Genomic DNA, 20,852 nt, shown 5'->3' with positions numbered 1-20,852 from the left:
TATAAAAGTGATTTTGATTCCTGCTTCTTATGATGAAATGGTACACTTGATATTGAACAAGTATCTTACTCCTTGATCATGATGGACTTCTTAATTATATGATGCTACTTAATGTTGGTATTTGATATAGTAGTATACTGGATGTTTGGATAACATCTATCATTTTGGATATCTTGATCACATAAAGAATGTTAGCACCTTGATTCTAGTAGATGGTAACTTGACACTACTTGTTTGTGAAAAAAACGACAACCATGATAATAGAAGTATAACAATGATATTGATATTCAGTATCTCTTGTTGGCCATGGTTAAGTTTTGATGTGCTTAGTCATTATGGCATATGGTAAAATTGAATGTCCTAACTTAGTGGATTGGGTTATGTGACAAAGAATTAATGTTGTGGTCATGATTCTTGAAGTATGCTCCTATTAGCTATTTGGCACTAACCCTTGATGAAATATTGATGCCATGATGTCATGGTGAAGTGGTTTATGCTAACATATATGACCATGATGAATATGTGGATATGGTTTGACTTTATGATCTAATAGATCTACTAATGCATGATAGCATTATAGGCAGGTTGGTGGCATGAATGAAGATGACTTAAGTGGGTTCCCATTTAGAGGGATAACCTCTCCATAAGATCCCTTCTCCTATTTTCATTTGCATTATATACTCTTTACTATTGAAGTATGATTTATGGGCATAAATAGACAAATATCTAACATTGTTGATCTGCTGCAATGTTTTGCTGTGAGGAGAGAGGGTTTTCTCTTACTATAAGCCTCAGTCATACTGAAGAAAGCCTACAGGTGTGATTGTAGCCTCCTAGGCACATAGAAGTTGTAACACCCTCCTCCCACATCTACCCAAGCAACTGGACAGCTGGGGTAAACAAGCGACAAGAGGCCACTATGATATGATTCAACCTCCTAAGTCATGTTAAGGAAGTGGAACTAATAGAAACACATCATACATACATTCAACATCAACATTACAACCCTCAGGAACCAATCCAACATTTCTGCCAACTAGCCCTTGGGTCCCATTGAGATTTTGGACCACTTGACCTTTGGATGCTCTCATGCTATGGGCATGCTAGCATCATGGGACCTCTAACACTCTCACATACCTACAAGTGAGCATCCATGAACTATTTTGCATAGTGCATTGCTAGCATCCTCAGGATTTGAGCCAATTTTTCAAGCCCAGAGTCGAGGTCATTGCCCATAATTGAATCAAATCTTCACAACAGTAAAATAACAGAGAAATGACAGTACAAATGAAATTACTTGAATAAGACCTTGATTGGACCCCTACTAGCCATGACAAAAATTTCGTCAAACATATCACAAATATGTAATCTAAAATTGTAAATAATAGATCTGAGCATAAGGGTCTCATACTTAGTTGAGAATGACTAAGAAACATTGATGCCTCATCTCATCAACTGCCATTTCATCTATTAGGTCATAGATACATTGTTCATTCATTTACGAGTAAAAACATGATGAGAGCCATACATAGATACTGTCATAAAACAAATATTTAACCAACATAATAGTAGCAGAAATACAAATGAAATCATAACCATATAAACCACATATAACCACTATAATACTCATAGAATTATAAGGATAAATAACCTCATAATGATGATACAAAATCCAAATTGAGGATGGAACTTCCACGTTCCACCCGACTGTAGGATAGCTGCGCCAAATATCTCTTCATCCATTCACCCCCGTGCCATATTCCAAGCATGAATGTTTTATATGATAGAACACATCAATCAAAAACCATCCACTGCCTTCAGAGGCCATCCACCTCAACACATTAAACAATGATTCCACCTCACGGTCGAACATCACAAAACCATCTTCAGATTGGTCCCTATCCAATACTTCCATGGCTTCCAGATCACTTGTCCTACCAAGGCTTCCAGAACTACTAACTCAAACAACAAATTTTACTGGGCTTCCAGAGAATTTGTCCAACTATGTCTTCCAAGACTAGTAAATCAACCCACCAAGGGCTTCCTAAACGTTTTTCCAACCAAGGCTTCTAAGACTAGTAAGTCAACCCAAGATGTTACAGGGCTTCCATAGCATTTGCCCAACTAGGGCTTCCATAACTAATAAATCAACCCAAGCTAAGGAAACATGAGAACCAACCAAAAGAAACCAAAGAAAACAAATCCACAATCACCATGCCTATCTAGGAAATGGCAAGGCTAGGCAATCCACTATTAATCCCATCCATACTCGATGCCAATGATGGATCACAACCAACAAACCACATGCATATGCCATGCATGCCAAAATTATTGAGGAAAACATACAGGTAAGTCGACACCTACAAGAAAAATCTGCTATATCTACTAATCCTGATGTTGTCTTGCGTTTTCCTACTCTTCTTTTTCCTTCTTCCTCCAAAAATTTAAGTATGCCACACCCTCCAAGAGTTCTCCAAGAAAACTCTAAGTATCTAAGAGTATGAGAGAGCTCCAAAATTGAACTGAAAAATGGTTACCAACTTATCCTCAAAAGCCTTTTTATGAATGAGGCCTCTATTTTCTTCATTTTCAATTATTTTCATTCATTTTACTCCTCACATGCAACATGTGACATTTCACCTCCCTCTTCTACTAATTTGCATTATTTTCATAAATAAATGTGCGAAAAATTATATTTTTCCTTTCCGAAGCTGTAGCCATTTCCTTTGTAAATTTCCTTAGACATTAATAACCAAATGAACACCCACACTAGGATGTCTAGCCCAACATTCATCTTGGAATAAGTGTCCCATTAACCGTGATTACTATTTTTCCTTTATTAACTTTTGTTACATGGAATTTTCACTAGGGTTGTTACAGAACTCTCTCCCTTGGGTGAACACCATCCTCGGTTTTCAACAACACATATAATCACAAAAATGTTGTAAGAAAAATATACTATAGATGGAGTTTTATAACTTAGCTCGATGCAATATTTACAATGATCAACTTGCTAAGAAGCAAACCAACATTGAAACATAACAAACATAACATCATAATGACATGATACCCATACCGCTTATTGGAGCTTTATAACATAGCTCATGGTGGTATTTACATCCATATAGATATGTACATATAGCAGCATCACCAAAACATATACCAAAACATATACCAAGACATATACCAAAACCACTTTGCTTCAACCAAAAATCAATGAAGGATACATGGTCTACATCTAATTCGCCATCTCCCATGTAGCTTCATTGGGCACAAAGTGCTTCCATTGCACCTTAACCTACTTGATTTCTCATTTATGGAGAATGAGCACCTTTTTATGAAATATGCACTGAGCCTCTGACTGGAATTCTTCATCTGGCTCCACCTATAATAAAGACTAGTCAATCACATCATCAACATCTCTAACATACTTCTTAAGTAATGACACATGGAAAACATCACCGTCTTTCACTGTCGGAGGCAGTACAAGTCGACATGCTACTCGCCTAATCCTCTCAATAATACTGAAGAGTCCACAAAACCGTGGTGCCATCTTAGCACATGATCCAATCCATAAGAAATTATTTTTTGGTTTGATGTGCAAGTACACCTATTCCCCAACTTAGAACTCCTTGAACAACCTGTTTAGATGTGCATAGCTCATATTCATTTCATGTGCTTCCTTTAAATTCTTCCTGATATCCTGCATTTCCTGTTCCATGTTTGCCAACATGTCTGGCGCAATGAACACCCTCTTAACTAGGCCACTCCAACTGACAAGAATATTGCAACTCTACCCATACAATGCCTCAAATAGACTCATCCTCAAATATTCTTGATACCCATTGTTGTAAGAAAACTCTACCAATGGAAGGTACTCTTCACACTTTCATTGCTAATGCATCACCTACGTCATCAACATTTCCTTCAATATCCTATTTACCCTCTATGTCTGTCCATTTGTCTATGGATGACAAACTTTACTGAAGGCCAAATCTGTGCCCAAACCTAAAAAGAATCCTTCCAAAACTTTGAAGTGAACTTCACATCCTTGTCTGATACAATCTTCCTCGGAACACCATGCAATCTGATCACATCTCTCATGAATACCTATGCTACATCTCTATCTGATAATGTAGACTTCATTGGAATGAAATGTGCAACCTTTGTCAACCTGTTCACAATAACCATGATGGAATAATGTTGTCTCACTCTCCTCAATAAACTTGTGATGAATTCCATGGAAATGACTTCCCATTTCCACTTTGGAATGACAATTCATTGTAGCAGTCCACCTGGATGTTTACACTCTTCCTTCACACACTGAAAATCAAAACACCTAGCCACAAACGCTGCTGCATCCCTCTTCAAGTTCATCCAATAATAAAATCACTTCATTATTGTGAGTGTCTTCTGATAGCCTAGGTGATACAAATATGGTTTCACATGAAACTCCCTCAATATCACCTTCTTGATATCACTATTGTCTCACATATATATCCTGCCTGTGAACCTAACCCACATCTTGTGCACCTTCACCTATACCTATGTCTGTTCCTGTATATGTATATGTACTATCTCCTGTATTTGTACCTGTACCCATACTCTGCTGCAACCTATGCATAATATCCATATATATGGCATCCTTCTAACCTGCCTGCATGATCCTATTGTGTAATTTTGTTCCATAGGAGCTCATAGCTGCTAAGTGATTTACCTGTATTTGCCTACAAAGAGAATCTACCAATCTCTTCTCTTTGCCTTTAATGTACCTAATATCAAAATTGAACTCATTGATCGTATCTAACCACTGATCCTACCTACCATTCAAATTGGGTTGGTCAAATAGATATTGCAAACCACTGTGATCACTCATCAATGTAAACCTCCTACCCAAAAGACAATGTCTCCACATCTTCAATGCATATTTAATCGATGCCAACTCAATATCATGTGTGGGGTAGTTATTCTCGTGCCCATTCAGTTTTCACAACTCATATCATATCATCTATCCATCCTGCATCAGGAGTCCACCAAGTCCTTTATTGCAAGCATCTGTGCATACTACAAACTCTTTGTTCAGCTCTGCAATATTTAAGACTAGTTCATGTGTCAACGGATGCTTAAGTTGCTCAAAACTAGCCTCACACTCCTCTATCCATTCGAAATTCTTACCTTTCCTCTTCAATGATGTGATAGGATAAGCAATATGTGAGAAGTTCCTGATGAACCTCCTATAATAACCTACCAACCCCATGAAATATCTCACCTCATCTACATTCCTAGGATTTGCCCACTCCATGATGTCCCTTATCTTTTTTGGATCTACTGCAATGTCCTACTTAGCGACAACATGTCCCAAGTAGTGTACTTCAGTTTGAAAGAAACTACACTTGTTGAGCTTGGCATACAACTTATGCTCTCTCAACAACCTCAACACTGCTGCTAAATGCTCGACATGCTCTTTCTCATTTTTAGAGTATAATAATATGTCATCAATAAAAACAATAAGAAACTTATCCGAATATAGATTCAACAAACTATTCATCAAGCACATAAATGAAGCTAGAGCATTAGTTAAGTAAGAAGGAACTACAACAAAATCATAATTCCCATACGTCATCCGGAAGGTTGTCTTGTAAATTTCCTCCTCTTTGATGGATACCTGATGATATCCAAATATCAAATCAATCTTCAAGAACATTACTTCTCTCTTCAACTGATTGAACAAATCATCAATCCTCGACGACATATACCTGTTCTTAATTTTCATTTTGTTCAACTGCATGTAGTCAATGCATAATCTGAGAGTACAATCTTTCTTCTTCATAAACAAGATCGGTGCACCCCATGGTGACACAATTTCCTTAATGTGTCCCTTGTCTAACATTACCTTCAACTGTAGATTCAACTCTACCAACTCAGGTGTGCTCATCCTATAAGGTGTGTTTGATGCTGGAGGTGCCTCTAGCACCAACTCAATAGAAAAGTCCACCTCCCTGTGAGGTGGAAACTCTAAAACATCTTCAGGAAATACATCCTTGAACTGTTGTAGAACTCGGTACCTGTTCAAAAAATCTACATCCACAACTTCCTTACCCTTGTCACTAGAAATGTGCACTGCGAGTAACACAAACCTTTTCTGTGACTATGTTTTTCTTACATAGTTGTGACCATCCTAAATGACGTGGATTTCTTCTTACCCTGTAAGACTCTTGGTTCCCCATTTTCATACAAGCACTCAATAGCTTTTTCATAACAATCCACCTTGGTTCTATGACGGTACAACCAATCCGTGCCCTACAAAATATTGTATGATCTCAACGGTAATACATTCAAATGTGTTGTGGTAGGCAAACCATTCAAATCAATTGCACAAGCTCTTACCCAATGATGAACTCGCTTCTTTGTACTTGTAGCCAACTGCACTAACCAATATTCTACATGCAATTCCTTACTCAAACCACACTCATCCACCAAGTCAGAACTAACTTAGATATAATCAGATCCGAGGTCAATAAAAATAGAAATAACTTGATCACAAAGCTTACCGTCCATCTCAATGATAGATGTCTTATGGTCTGCTTGTTTTTTGTCCAATGTTGCATAAATATGATGAACACTCTGGCCAACATCCCCAACTGTTTGTGCGTCTTGTGCACTATATATCTGAGGCCTACCACCTTGATTCTGTGGACAATATCTCCTATGATGCATCATCTTTGTGACAAGTCCATCACTCTATAGGTTTCAAGCCTACATCCTTTTTCTGCTCCTCAGATCGATGCCCCAGTCCTTTTTCAGATGCTTTGAAACTCTTAGATGGTGCAACATTCTACTTATTACCCAAATACTATGATCTTACTCTCTTCTTGTCCCATTTTCCTTTGTTCTTTGCATTTCCTTTCCTGTCTAGATTAGTCTCATATCTGCACTTCAATTTTTCATAGCAATGCTTTAGGTTTGGGATGGCATCCTCTAATGATTTAGGCTCATCGAACTCAATCCTACCTTTGAAGTCCATTGGTAACACATTATTGAATCTATGAATCTTGGTCTTATCCTCCATGACGCAAGGCACATACCTTAGTAGCTCCAATAACTTGCCAGTGTACTCATCATTTGTCATAGACCCCATCTTTAGTTCATATAGTTCCTTTCCCTATCATTAAAGTATCTCTCTGATGGGTACTTCCTTTTGAATAGCCGCTCAAACTCATTCTAAGTTAACTCCTCCTATATACCTCTGACATTCTTCACATCTTCCCACAAAATTTTTGCTTTACATTTGAGACTAAATGTAGCTACTTTGGATTTCATGTTCTATGAATAGTGATGCAACCTAAAGAACTTCTTCATACCAAGCAACCATTCCTCTGCATCTTGTGATTTCTCGATCTCTCCAACAAATTTTGGTGGTTTTTCTTTCTTATACTCATATGGAAAGTATCACCTATCACTCCTCCTGTATAGATGATAACGATATCAATCATCATGCCTGTCAGAACCAGAACTAGAATGGTACATGTGTCTATCCCCTCTCCTATATGGAGTGTCCAACAGTATTCCATCTCTAACCATGTCATCTTTATCTAACTTGTGGCCACCATTTGACCTAATACCATATGCCTCATTAGTTTTTTCCTCCTCCTCATGGCTGATCTGAAGTAGTCCATGTTGCTGTAAATATGACAAGATCTGAAGTATCACTGCATTTACCTCTTGTAGATTCTCATGTTCCTGTAAAATTATGTCATTATCTGCCTTATAACTCCTTATTTCTTCCTTTAAGCTTCTCAGTGTATCTGCTAAATCAGTAGAGTTCCCAACACCATACTGCTCATCTGATTCACAGGGAGAGTCTTTGTAGTCTACCATCTTGATAGCCATTTCATATTTCTTCTTGTAAGGTATATCATGTTAGCTAAACCAAATCACAATACACCAACGTACCTTAATATTGCTCGAGGAGGATAACTTGTCTACAATATCAACAAATCAGCATAATACATGTATACCATAATCACGACAACATATAGAAACATAACACATACCTATATATCCATGCAACCATCATCCTAGCTAGGGTCTAGTCATTAATGCATGACCGTATCAACAACGCATAACACGACCTCATGCATGAAAAAAACCACTACATCATTGTATACTTGATCACATGCAAACATTAACATGCATAAGAAATGTGTAACCAACCACACACATGCATAAACACATGTAATCAAGCATAAAAGAACAATACTTGTAACCAAACCTACCAAAAAGATACATGTAACCAAGCATACAAAATGATGCATGTAAGCAACATACAACAACACGTAACTAGTCATAAACTCATAAAGATGCACTCCATAATAACAACATCAACTTCCACATCACGACATCACTACAACCATGATCAACATCATGAAAATGCAACAAGCATATGAAATGCAAGTTTAAGAGACACACATGCAATCAACATGCATGCATGACTGCACACATCCCATTCATTCCAAGGGGTGAACCATTCTCTCTTACCACTCTATAATACCCTCCTCCCACATCTACCCAGGAAATTTTCTAGTTGGGGTAAACATGCGACAAGAGGCCAATATGATATGATGGAACCTCCTAAGTCACATTAAGGAAGTGGAACCGATGGAAACACACCATACAAACACTTAACATCAACATTAGGCCCTTAAGAACCAATCCAACCTTTCTACGAACCATCCCCTGGGTCCCACTGATATTTTGGATCACTTGACCTCTAGACGCTCTCATGTTATGGGCATGCCAATTTCTAGGGACCTTTGGATGCTATCACAGGCATGCAATCCAATGCTCGGGGACTATTTTGCATAGTTTTCTGCCAATATCCCTAGTATTTGAGCCACTTTTTTCAGGCCCAAAGCGCAGGTCACTGCCCAAAATTGAATGACATCTCTAGAACAATAAAATAATAGAGAAATGACAGTACACATGCAATTACTTGAATAATACCTTGAAAATACCCCTACTAGCCATGATAGACATTTTTTCAAACATATCATGAATATGTAATCTACAGGTGTAAATAACAGATCTCATCATAGGGGTCTCATACTTAGTTGAGAATAGCTAAGAAACATTAATGCCTCAACACATCAACTACCATTTCATCCATTAGATCATAGATACATTGTTCATTCATTTATTAGTAAAAACACGATGAGAGTTGTACATATGTATTGTCATAAAACACACACACACACACACACACACATATATATATATATGTATATATATATATATATATATATATATATATATATATATATATATATATATATATATAGATATAGATATAGATATAGATATAGATATAGATATAGATATATCTATATCTATATCTATATCTATATCTATCTCTCTCTCTCTCTCTCTCTCTCTATATATATATATATATATATATATATATATATAACTTGCATAATAGAAACATAAATACCAATGAAATCAAAACCATATAAACCACATATAACCAATATAATACTCATATAATTACAAGGAGATATTGATGATGCAAAATCCCAACCTGGGATGGGAATTCCACATTCCACACGCTCATAGAATGACTAAGAAAAATCTCTCTTTAGTCATTCACCCTTGTGCCATATTCCAATCATGAATGTGGAATCTCATATAACAAATCAATAAAAAACTATTGAAGGCTTCCAAAGGCCATCCAAATCACCCCATCAAACATAAATTCCACCTCATGCTCTAACATCCCAAAGCCATCATCAAATTGGTCTGCATCCAAGCCTTCTAGGTTTTCCATAGTGATTTTCCAACCAAGGCTTCCATGACTAGTAATTCAACCCACATATTCTACCAGGAATCTAGAGCGTTTGTCCAACTAGGGCTTCTAGGATTAGTAACTCAACCCACCAAGGGCTTCCAGAGCATTTTTCCAACCAAGGCTTCCAGGACTAGTAACTCAACCCAAGCTGTTACAGAGCTTCCAAAGAATTTGTCCAATGAGGGCTTCCAGGACTAATAACTCAACCTAAGCTGAGGAAACATGAGAACCAACCAAAAAAAATAAGGAAAACAAATCCATAATCACCATGGATATCCAGGAAATGGAAAATCTAGGCAATCCACTATCAATCCCAACCATCCTCTATGCCAATGAAAGATCAGAACCAACAAACGACATGCATATGCCATGCATGCCAAAACTAGTGAGGAAAGCATACATGTGGCTCAGTACCTGTAAGAAAAATTTGTTGTAGCTGTTGATCCCAGTCTCCTCTTGCACTTTCCTTCTCTTCCTTTGCCCTCTTGCTCCAAAAGACCAAGTATGCCACACCCTCCAAGAGTTCTCCATGGAAACTCTAGGTATCCAAGAGTATGATAAAGCGAGACTAATGAGAGAGATTCAAAACTGAACTGACAAAAGGTTACCAACTTATTCTCAGAAGCCTTTTTATGAATGAGGTCTCTATTTTCTTCATTTTCCATTATTTTATGTCATTTTCCTCCTCATATGCAACCTGTGACCTTTCACCTCCCTTTTCTCCTAATTTTCATTATTTTCATAAATAAATGTGCCAAAAATGCCATTTTTCCTTTCCGAAGCCTTAGCCATTGCCTTTTCCAATTTCCTTAGCCATTAATAACCAAATGAATAGCCACACTAGGATGTCTTGCCCAATATTCAGATTGGAATAATTGTTCCATCAACCATGGTCATTACTTTTCCTTTATTAACTTTCATTACATGGAATCTTCACCAGGGTTGTTACAGAAGTGAGCTCAAGGGTGTGACTGAGGCATTGAGATAGTTATGGGAAAATATAACCACAATCGCTCAGTTATAGTTCTTCAGAGAGTGATTGAGAAGCCTCTGTCAATCACATAACCTCTTTAAGGCTGCGACTGTAGTCTCACAACCATGCAGAGGAAGGCCTATGGTTGCGACTATGCCTGCAGGAAACAAAACTGAAGTTTTGTGCATGAAATTACATTTTCACCTGAAATATGTGAGTTCTATAGTCATGAAGCAGACAATAGAATAATATATTAACACTAAAGTTTGAATGTTTGCTATAATATGAATATATAGAGCTAGCTTGTGTTTGCAAGTGATTAGCACATGCATATAGATATGTCATTATACTTGAAGTTTGTGCTACAAGAATTTGACATGATTTGGCTAATTGATATATATGAGCAGTGTTTAGATTTTTGACATAATTCTTGATAATTACTTAAGAACTTTGACTTTCTATATTTTGGACTATAGATATCACTATGATAAAAGAATTGAGATTTGGCCTAATGAGTAATGATTTGACTTGACGACTGAGGATTTTCATTGATAATAATGCTATATGGGCATAGTGACCTTCAGTGGCTAATATTAGTGTTTTATAATATCATCTTCATTTTTCTTAGCACAATGGTTGAAGTATTGACAAATGTGATTCTGTATGAAGTAACCTCATGATAAATGGATGGAACCTACATGAATTATTCTTGGTGTATGCATTTTGATATAGTAACTTATATTATGATCATAAGGATGACTTGATGAAGTTTTTTTTGATATTGCTTATGAAAATTGTTATAAATCTGAGACGAAAATATATGATAATAGAAATAAACCCAAGAAATAACAATATTTGAATATAGATAGAAATTCTTCTTTATTGATATCAAACCCTTGAGATAGGGCAACACCATATATTCACTCCTTAAGGAAGGAGAACACTCCACAAACCATATGCTTGTCCATATAATATTCTTTGACATCTCTCAATGGGGAGTCTCTAGCCTTTATATAGGCCTCATACATACAATACCATAGGTCATTACCATGGTTCCCTCAATACCATATATCTAATACAATGGGCTTATTATATTACTGCTAATTGCTTGTGGTCCCTTACATGATATGGGTTAACCACTTTATTTATTACTATGGCCCATCTCATTATTACATTATTCCCTTGGGTACCTCCCTCAGTACCCCATACTATCCCCCCTAGGTATACTACATTCCACCCCCCTTAAACATGTTTCATCCCCGAAACATAAGAAGAACACAAATAATAAGAGCTACTCAAAAGAGTAGTCCACTGGTACCATGCACGTGCATCTAGCCATCCAAGAGAAAGGTGAACCCTCGATCTAGCTGGTGCCTCACTCACTTGAGATGGAAGTTGACCCTGGCAGCTCTTCTGTGTTGATATGTAGTAGGTGGATCATCGCCCCTCTCTATCTGTCATGTCGTCCTTGTGGCTAATCCGTTGCCATCTTGTAGGTTGTTTTCTTGCAGGGTGATGTGGGTGGTGATATGCCAAAGTTTTAACCAACAATATATCTTTCTTTAATTCACCACCTAATGGACCCTGATTGGTATCTGGTACATGTTGTGGCATCTGTTGTTGTTTTTTATCTTCCAATATTACTTCAACCACGAATTACGTACCTGTAACATTTTTTGCTTCAGCTTCCTTGGGCTCTACCTGTTTTTCTCGTACCTAGTTTGATGTTTTTGTTTGGTTGCCGACCATCAAGGGCTCATCATCTAATGTGTCAGTCCCTGGAATATCTTCTGCTTTAGCCTCCTTGGACTCTACCTATTTATTGATGGAAATATCCTGTAATGTAATTTTCTTCTTTTTATAGCAGTGCTTCAGGAATTTTTTCTACACATTAATATTGATAGTACCCACAGATTCCATCCAAGGGTATCCCAAAACAACATCCATGTTATCCATATTTGAAGTATAAAAATGAAAATGAAGTACATACTTATCCATAAAAAGCTTCAAATCTTTAGAAAGTTGAACATCCTCATTATCAACCTGTGTGTTTTCAATGTGTTTTGCTGGAACTTGCAATTTTTTATCAAATTAACATTGATAAAATTATGTTTGCAGCTAGGATTTATAGACACAATGATATTCTCCTTCTGAATACATCCATGAACCTACAATATGGAGATACCAGTAGAAAATAACCCCTTACATGTCTCATTCTCCTGTTTTCTAGCCTGGGACCATTTGTCTAAAAGGACTTTTTCAAATTCTTCATCTGAAAGGTTGTACAACTTCTTCCTCGCAACTGATCTAAACCATTTGGCAGCCTCATCTTCCATATTAGTTGCTATGAAAATTTTCCAATTTTTTACCCATAATGACTTTTTTTCTATTAATTCTTCAATAGTAGGACCATTATCTTTTCTTGTAAAATATAGAATTGCCATGAAGAGGGTTTTGAAAACAAATCGCTTACTTGGAAAAAATTTGAAATGGCCACAATTCAGTTAATATGGCTCAGAATCCCTACTATGACCTATTTTCAGAAATGGAATAACCATTCTACATCTTCCCATGTGACATAAATCCTGATCTAGGCATTGTAATTTCATATTCGTGCTGCAACTGTTCCGCCGTCGCAAAAATTTATGAAAAAAAGAGCTAATTTTGAATTAGCGATATCTCTCTCCTTCGGACTTCGATTTGACTTTTTTTTTTTTAAATTGGATACTTTTTTGCAAAGGACCCAAATCTGCAATTAGATTCTGCAAACATTGACCCAACACATACATATCGGATTTGCAAACTCGTCGCCGCGAAAAATGTCTGCAACACAGCTCATTTTTAAATCAACGATATCTCCCTCATCTAGACTCTGATTCGGTCGATTTTTTTTTTTCAAATTGGGTATTTTTTTTGCAAAAAGCCCAGATCTACAATTAGATTCTATAAATTTTGCACCAAAATATATAGATTGGATCTGCAAACTTGCCACCCAAAATGTTCCTACAAAAAAAAAAAAAACTGCTTTGCCCAAGAAAGTGCTCTGATACCACTTGTTATAGATTTGATCTGAAAATATATGATAATAAAAATAAACCCAAGAAATAACAAGATATGAATATAGATAGAAATTCTTCTTTATTGATATCAAACCCTTGAGGTAGGGTAACACCATACATTCACTCCTTAAGGAAGGAGAACACTCCACAAACCATATGCTTGTCCATACAATATTCCTTGACATCTCTCAATGGGGAGTCTCTAGCCTCTATATATGCCTCATACATACAATACCATGGGTCATTACCATGTTTCCCTCAATACCATCTATCTAATACAATGGGCTTATTATATTATTGCTAACTACTTGTAATCCCTTACATGATATGGGTTAACCACTTTATTTACTACTATGGCCCCTCTCATTATTACATTATTCCCTTGGGTACCTCCCTGAGTACCCCATACTATCCCCCCTAGGTATACTATATGCATCGCCCCTAGGTATACTACAAAAACTTGTTGACATGATAATAGATAAAGTCATGACAGGATGAGAGCCCTGCCTATCACCTTGTCCAAAGAATTTGATGTTGTGATATTGTGATGATTTTGATATTGGTTCTGATTTGTCATCTAAAATTTGATACGCTGACTTAGTTGATTTGATTTTAAAATATTGTCGTTATAAGCATATTGGTTTGGAAAAGTATTATGTTTGCATACAGAACTATGTGAAGTAAGATCCTCGATCTTAATATGTCCACATTGACAATTATCTAGTCAAGCCAAGACGATGTGTTGATCCAAAGCTCTACTTCGGAAGTGTTCCAAGGTATGACTTTGATTTTGGTTTTGGTTTTTTATACTGATGGTCTACCATTGACATGTAATGAGCCTCTGATGATCTAAGTAAGAGGGATATGACTTCTGAACCTCAAAATGGTGAATCATGGCATGATGAATCAATTTCTGAAGTTGGGAAAGTATAATCTATATTGTGAAGCTATTGAAGAAGTATTGGAAAATGGAAATGAAAATCCTTGGACACTCCAATTGAATTTCAATATGTGGTGAATTTTTTTTGTTGAACTCATCTTGGCAACCAACAATTTATTGAAGAACTGATGTTCCATTTTGAACACCCATCCATATATATATAATGTGTATAGAATCTAAATGAGTTCATGATTGAGCACCTTCACTCACATAGATTTTCCACAAAGCATCCTTCTAGCTATTTGCATGGGATGATCAAATTTTTGTCTGAGACATTACTCCTGTGCTATATGACTACCTGGATGTACTAATGATGATTAGGATTATTATTGATGAGACGAAAAAAATTGGATGTTTCCTTAGTATGAGATCTCCCATGATATCCTAGATGAGGGTCCTGTAGTACAATTGAGGTTGAGTACGATGTTTATAGCATGTCTAGCTATGAGGTAAGATGAACAAGTTCTTTGGAGAGATGATTGAGAAAGTTCTAGATATGACATGGATACATTGCGATAAAAAATAGTGGGATCCAATTGGAAGAGAACCCAATATATATCTGGGACTGAAACACCTTCATATATTGAGACAGTGTTAACATACGAGACAAACTTAGGTGTGGTTGGAACCTCCTTGAGGGAGAGGATGTAAAGTCTCCTTTTTGTGATATATAGTTATATTTTGTTCTAACATGATATTTTATTTAATGTCTTGTATGAATAGGAGAAAACTACTATTGAGACATGCTGATTACCAGATATGAGAATGATGATAGGTTTTTTGATCTATAAAGAGAATCTCTAATTGAGGACATTGATGGTCTATGTAGAGTATACCCCAGTTGGCATCATATCCACAAGCAGGGCTTGCTGGGAATATCTCTCCCCGTATGGCCAATGGGTTGAGAGTGTACTTGGGGGTGTACAACCAAGGTCAATTATGAAGTGGGTGTTCTACCACATGATTGCTTAAACTCATCTACAGGAAGAGCAACATGCAATAGGATTAGGTTGATATTTTCTCCCCTATGTGGTTTCAGGTTGAGATTGAGCTCCTCGGTGTGATTTCAAGGTTGAGATGCACTCCACTGTGCATTTGGATATCCTATTTCTTAATATGGGGTTGTAGAAGTAGCTCCCCCATGAGATTTTGGGTCAATATGTGCTCCTTGATGTGGTTCTAGGTTGAAACCTGCTCTTGGATGGTATGTTCTCTGATGATGATACAAATCACAGATTTAGGTCCCCGCTGATATCCCCAGGTAGTAGCCGCTGGAGGATATTTCGGGTAGTGGCCCGATGGAAAGAGGGTGGTAGATTGGCTCCCTTTCGATGTCAAATTTTTTCTTCTTTTATATTTGAGAATGTTCATCACATAAGTAGGAATAATCATGAGATAAGAAGGAGTAAGAAAGATATGAATCTAAATGATCAGCAATGATACGAGATGATGAGATACCTTAGATTTGATATGATAATAGGATGACATGTTGATCGATGGTTAGATATTGGCAGGTAGAATTCTCCCTAGTTGAGAGGGAGTGGTAAAAATACGTAATTGTGTTAAAATTCCACTTTGGTCACCTAATGGAGATGATGATTGTAATTAATTTCTCTTTTCAAGAGGACCAAAATCGACCTAAATATCACTCAAATCACATAAGGGAAAGTGTACTATGAAGAAATGCCTATAACAACCCTAGTGAAAATTCAATGTAAAAATATATAAATACCACAGATGATGGGACATGTATTCCAAGATGAATGGTGGGCAAGACATCCTGGTGTGTGTTCATTTTGTTGTTTATGGATAAGGAAAGTGGCAAAGGCAATGGCTAAGGATTTGGGAAGACATGAGGCATTAATTGGCATTTTATTTATGAAAATAATGGAAATTAGGAGAAAAGGAGGTGAAGGGTCTCAGGTTGCATGTGAGGAGGAAACTGAAGGAAAATAATGGAAAACGAAGAAAATAGAAGCCGCATTAATAAAAATGCTTCTGAGGATCAACTAGAAGGACTTGGTCAGTGTAAGGTTTTGTTAGTTTAGCATTGGAGCTCTCTCATTATTCTCTCTCCCTCTCATACTCTTGGATGCTTAGAGTTTTCTTGGAGCACTTTGGCATTGGAGCAAGAAAGGAAAAGAAGACAAGAGGAAGCAAAGATCAAGCAGGGAAAGGCAGGATCAAGCAGCTACAATAGGTTTCATTGCAGGTATCAACTTTCATGTGTATTTACTTGCTAGATTTGGCATGCATGGGATTGCATGTGTTTCTTTTCTACCATGGAATGGGTCTTTCCAGGTGTGACAGTATTTTAAGCCTAGCCTTTGTCATTTCCTGATAGCTTTGATGAGATGGGTTCTCTCATGCATTTTTTGGGGGATGGTTGGATTAGATTCAAAGATGAGTGGGGTGGATCTCCGAATTGACTAACACATGGTGGTAGTGGTCCCTGAACTAGACTGAGGATGCACGAAGCCACTGGCCTAGTAACCCTTGAACCAGATTGTGGGTTGTGGTAAAGCCAGATTACGTGCCTCGATGGGCCTAGGAGTCCTTTCTAGTGAATGGCAGGATATACGGTAAAGCCAAGAGGTGGATTTTCTCTTTGTTGGTCCTAGTCATTCCAGGATGGAATGCATTGTAAATATTGGAGAGTATGTCTCAATCTAGGGCCTAGTGATCCCTGGATAAGACTACGGATGCATGGTAAAGCTTGAGAGACTAGGAGGAACTCAATTTCCTCACGCTGTAGGCAGAGAACTCTAGTGGTATACACATTGATTGGTGTTTTGACATGTTCTATGAGTCGCACATTCATGCCTGGAATATGGAAGGGGGTTATTGGCTGCAAAGATACTTGACTGAGCCAATCTATGGTCGAGTGGAACATGGTAGTCCCATCACCGGTTGGTTCATTGCATTTATTAACGAAAATTTCATTCCCTTGATTTTCATGTGCAAATGTAATGATGTATATATGGATTTTGATGGCTGATATGTTTATTGTATTTCTATTCATATTATGTTGTTTATATGCACATTTACCCCGGATATAATGGTTGCAATTAATTTCTTTTTTTGAGAGGACCAAAATCAACCTAAATATCACTCAAATCAGATAAGGGAAAGTGTATTATGAAGAAATGCCAACATGTGCATATTTGATAAGGTCACCGCTAAAGAAAAATAGGCCATATTGAAAGGATATAAATACAATTTTCCTCTACCTCAGTTAGACACAATGATGAGACACTCTTATATCTTTTTTTTCGCTCGCACAAGTCAGTAGCTTGTCCACGGAGGATCAAGTTCACTCTAAAGTGAAATTGCAGGGTCTAAAGCTTGCATTTTATATCTAAGGCTTTTGGCCACAATCACAGGCACAAAATAAAAGGATCCTGATGACATTCTCTCTATCAGAGGCTCATGCATGTGATTAGAGACTTCTAGTTGCATAGACAACTCACTATTCTTACGACTGAGAGTTAGGGTTTCCGCAGTCTAGATATGACCCCAGCCACTCGCTTGCTAGGCTTAAGAGAGTGACTAGGAAGCCATAGTTTCTCACATATCTCCACTTTCATGTGAATAGGAACTAGAATTTGAAATCATAGTCTTCCAAAGATTTCAGTTAGTGACCGTAGGGTTCAGTGGTTGATTGCAGACAATGACAATTCATTACATAGATCAGAATCATATTTTTGAGTATTAGCATTATTGGGTTCAATTCATGGATGTTTTAGTTGTTTTGTAACATATTTTCATAGATGAATATATGGATCATTGTACTCTATTTTTCTCAATCATTTGATCACAATCTAAGAATAATAATTTGCAAGGGTTTTCCCAATAGTGGGTTTTTTCATGGTCCCCGACCAATCCCGGTGTCTCTATGTGTGAATTATTTTCTTCTATTGTTCCTTTCTATTCCATTGCATTGTTGATGATGATATTGTTATTTCTACATAGTTGCATATGATCTGACTAATGTTATGATGTTATGGGGTGAACTTAATGTGTTAATGAAGAAATTCATTTATCAAAGAAAAGAACAATATAGCCCTAAGAAAAAATAACAAACTTCTAGTGGAATCCTACTTGTTATCAGTTGCCATAAAATGTTCGCCAATTTCCATTGTCTCAAGTTCATCAAAATTTTAGAATTCAAGGAGAACATTTAAGGTTCTGAGCCATGCAAGAATAATAAACGGTCTAATGGGGGACCCGTCAAGAAAATTTGCTTGTTTTCCTTTAATTGTAGCCATATTGGAAACTCGTTCCACGTTATTAGGGATCCTTGTTGAATAGAAACTAACATATGGCTTGGGTCTATTCCCATGGGTAGTAGAAAACCTATGCCCTTTGGTATCCCAAGTGAATCCAATGACATTTTCATTCTTGTTCTCTAATTCCATCACCTTTATGCAGATATCTCTTCCATTTATTTGGAAAAGTTAAAAAGTTGTGTATGTACTTTTATTCATCTTTATATAATGGTCCACTTTGACTACTAAAGTCCCTATTTCTTTGCTAGTACATTTTTCAATCACTTACACTGAATATATTTTTCTGACTTAGCTCCTCCCTTTTAGGGTTTTATACAAGACTCACATTTGCAGGTTGGTTACAACCACCTCCCTCTTTTACAAACAAGGGCTGGTATTGGATTTGTTAGTGACCAACTAAAATCCATTATATTGTCAACTTTAAGGGATTTATTATCTAGTAGACTCATGGTATTTGTATCTTAAACACCGATGGTATTTTTACCAATGCGGGAAAAGTATCTGTCATCTATGCCACTAGCCCATCTAAATATAGGCCAAGACACACCAGTAACACCACTAGTTCCACCAGTAACAAAATCATCAACACTTACTTTGAACTCTCTCAATACTTCACCAATCCTTGTGTTAAGGGTGGCCCTCTTTGTATCTTGAGTATTACTTGGCTCTTGGATGCTGTAAGTAACCAAAAAGTTTTCACTAGGAAAGAAATATACCAACTTGAGTTATGGATGTGCAAAGTGCATTGGGGGGTTAAAGGTTGTACTACCTCCCCAAATAGTTGCTTCCAACCTATGCATTGTTTCTAGGTATGTTCAAAGAGATGACCACTGGATAGAGCTCTCAGTCTAGCACCTACATCAGTAGACCCAATCTAGATTGAGTTGTCTAGGATCATTCCAATAAACTTTTGTGTCAGTGTTCAAATGAATAACAAATCAATCATGTCCTTTCTCATATGTTATCCACTTTTTCTAAATTTCCCCCCCGTGTATAGGCCATTGTTTCTAGAGGAATCCATTCATTTGATACTTTCATATATTTATCAAAATCATCAAACATGTTCACAACAAATACAGGATTTTTCCAAGTTATGTCTATTTGTTTGATATTTTTTTTTTGTGCTTCCTAAGTTGTATTGTACTCTATAAAGCAATATCCCTGAGTCTTATGGGTTTTGATATGGAGTAGCATCCAATGCCCCTCTTCCTCATTGTACCAACCTGCCCAAAGATCTTGCCAACAATACTTTCAAGTTTCTCAAACTTATCTAGAGGGACATTTGGGAGATTGTCTAGACTCTCTATAATGTTGCATAACCTAGTCTGGATCTCTAGTGAATATTCATCTTCCTCCTCATCCTCATTTTTGATGTCCAAATCTTCACCCATAGGAAGTTTTATTGAATCCAATTCAACATTGGAAAAATTGATGTTGATTTGTTGGATATTGTTACCCAGGCAAAGGGGAGGCACTGACACAAGCATCTCAATTGTATCCATCTTTCTTTCTAAGCTCTCTTACTGTTGTTGGACTCAATATCGAAGCCTATATGAGGGAAGGAAATGCATGCATAGCTGGATGCATATGTGATACTTTTGAGGCACATATAAATTTAAGCTTATCTTAGTACAACCTTGTGAGTGATCTCCAACTATTCAAGCGTTTAGGAGATCTCAAGAAACCCCTAAGTAATGATGTTTCAATGTAGAATCCAAGTATTGAACATAGATTAACCCAATCTGTT

At 36.9% G+C, this 20,852-nt stretch overlaps 1 pseudogene; it reads right to left on the bottom strand.

Annotated features, from left to right (window-relative positions):
- Positions 1-18,913: 18,913 nt before the first annotated feature.
- LOC149154265 (eukaryotic translation initiation factor 3 subunit B pseudogene) lies at positions 18,914-20,607 on the bottom strand (annotated as a pseudogene).
- Positions 20,608-20,852: the final 245 nt, after the last annotated feature.

The sequence above is a fragment of the Pinus tabuliformis genome, chromosome 9 (assembly GCF_031772625.1).
Source record: "Pinus tabuliformis cultivar Carrire ecotype Pingquan chromosome 9, CPIR1, whole genome shotgun sequence".
NCBI lineage: Eukaryota > Viridiplantae > Streptophyta > Pinopsida > Pinales > Pinaceae > Pinus > Pinus tabuliformis.
This window is presented reverse-complemented; position numbering and strand designations above follow the sequence as displayed.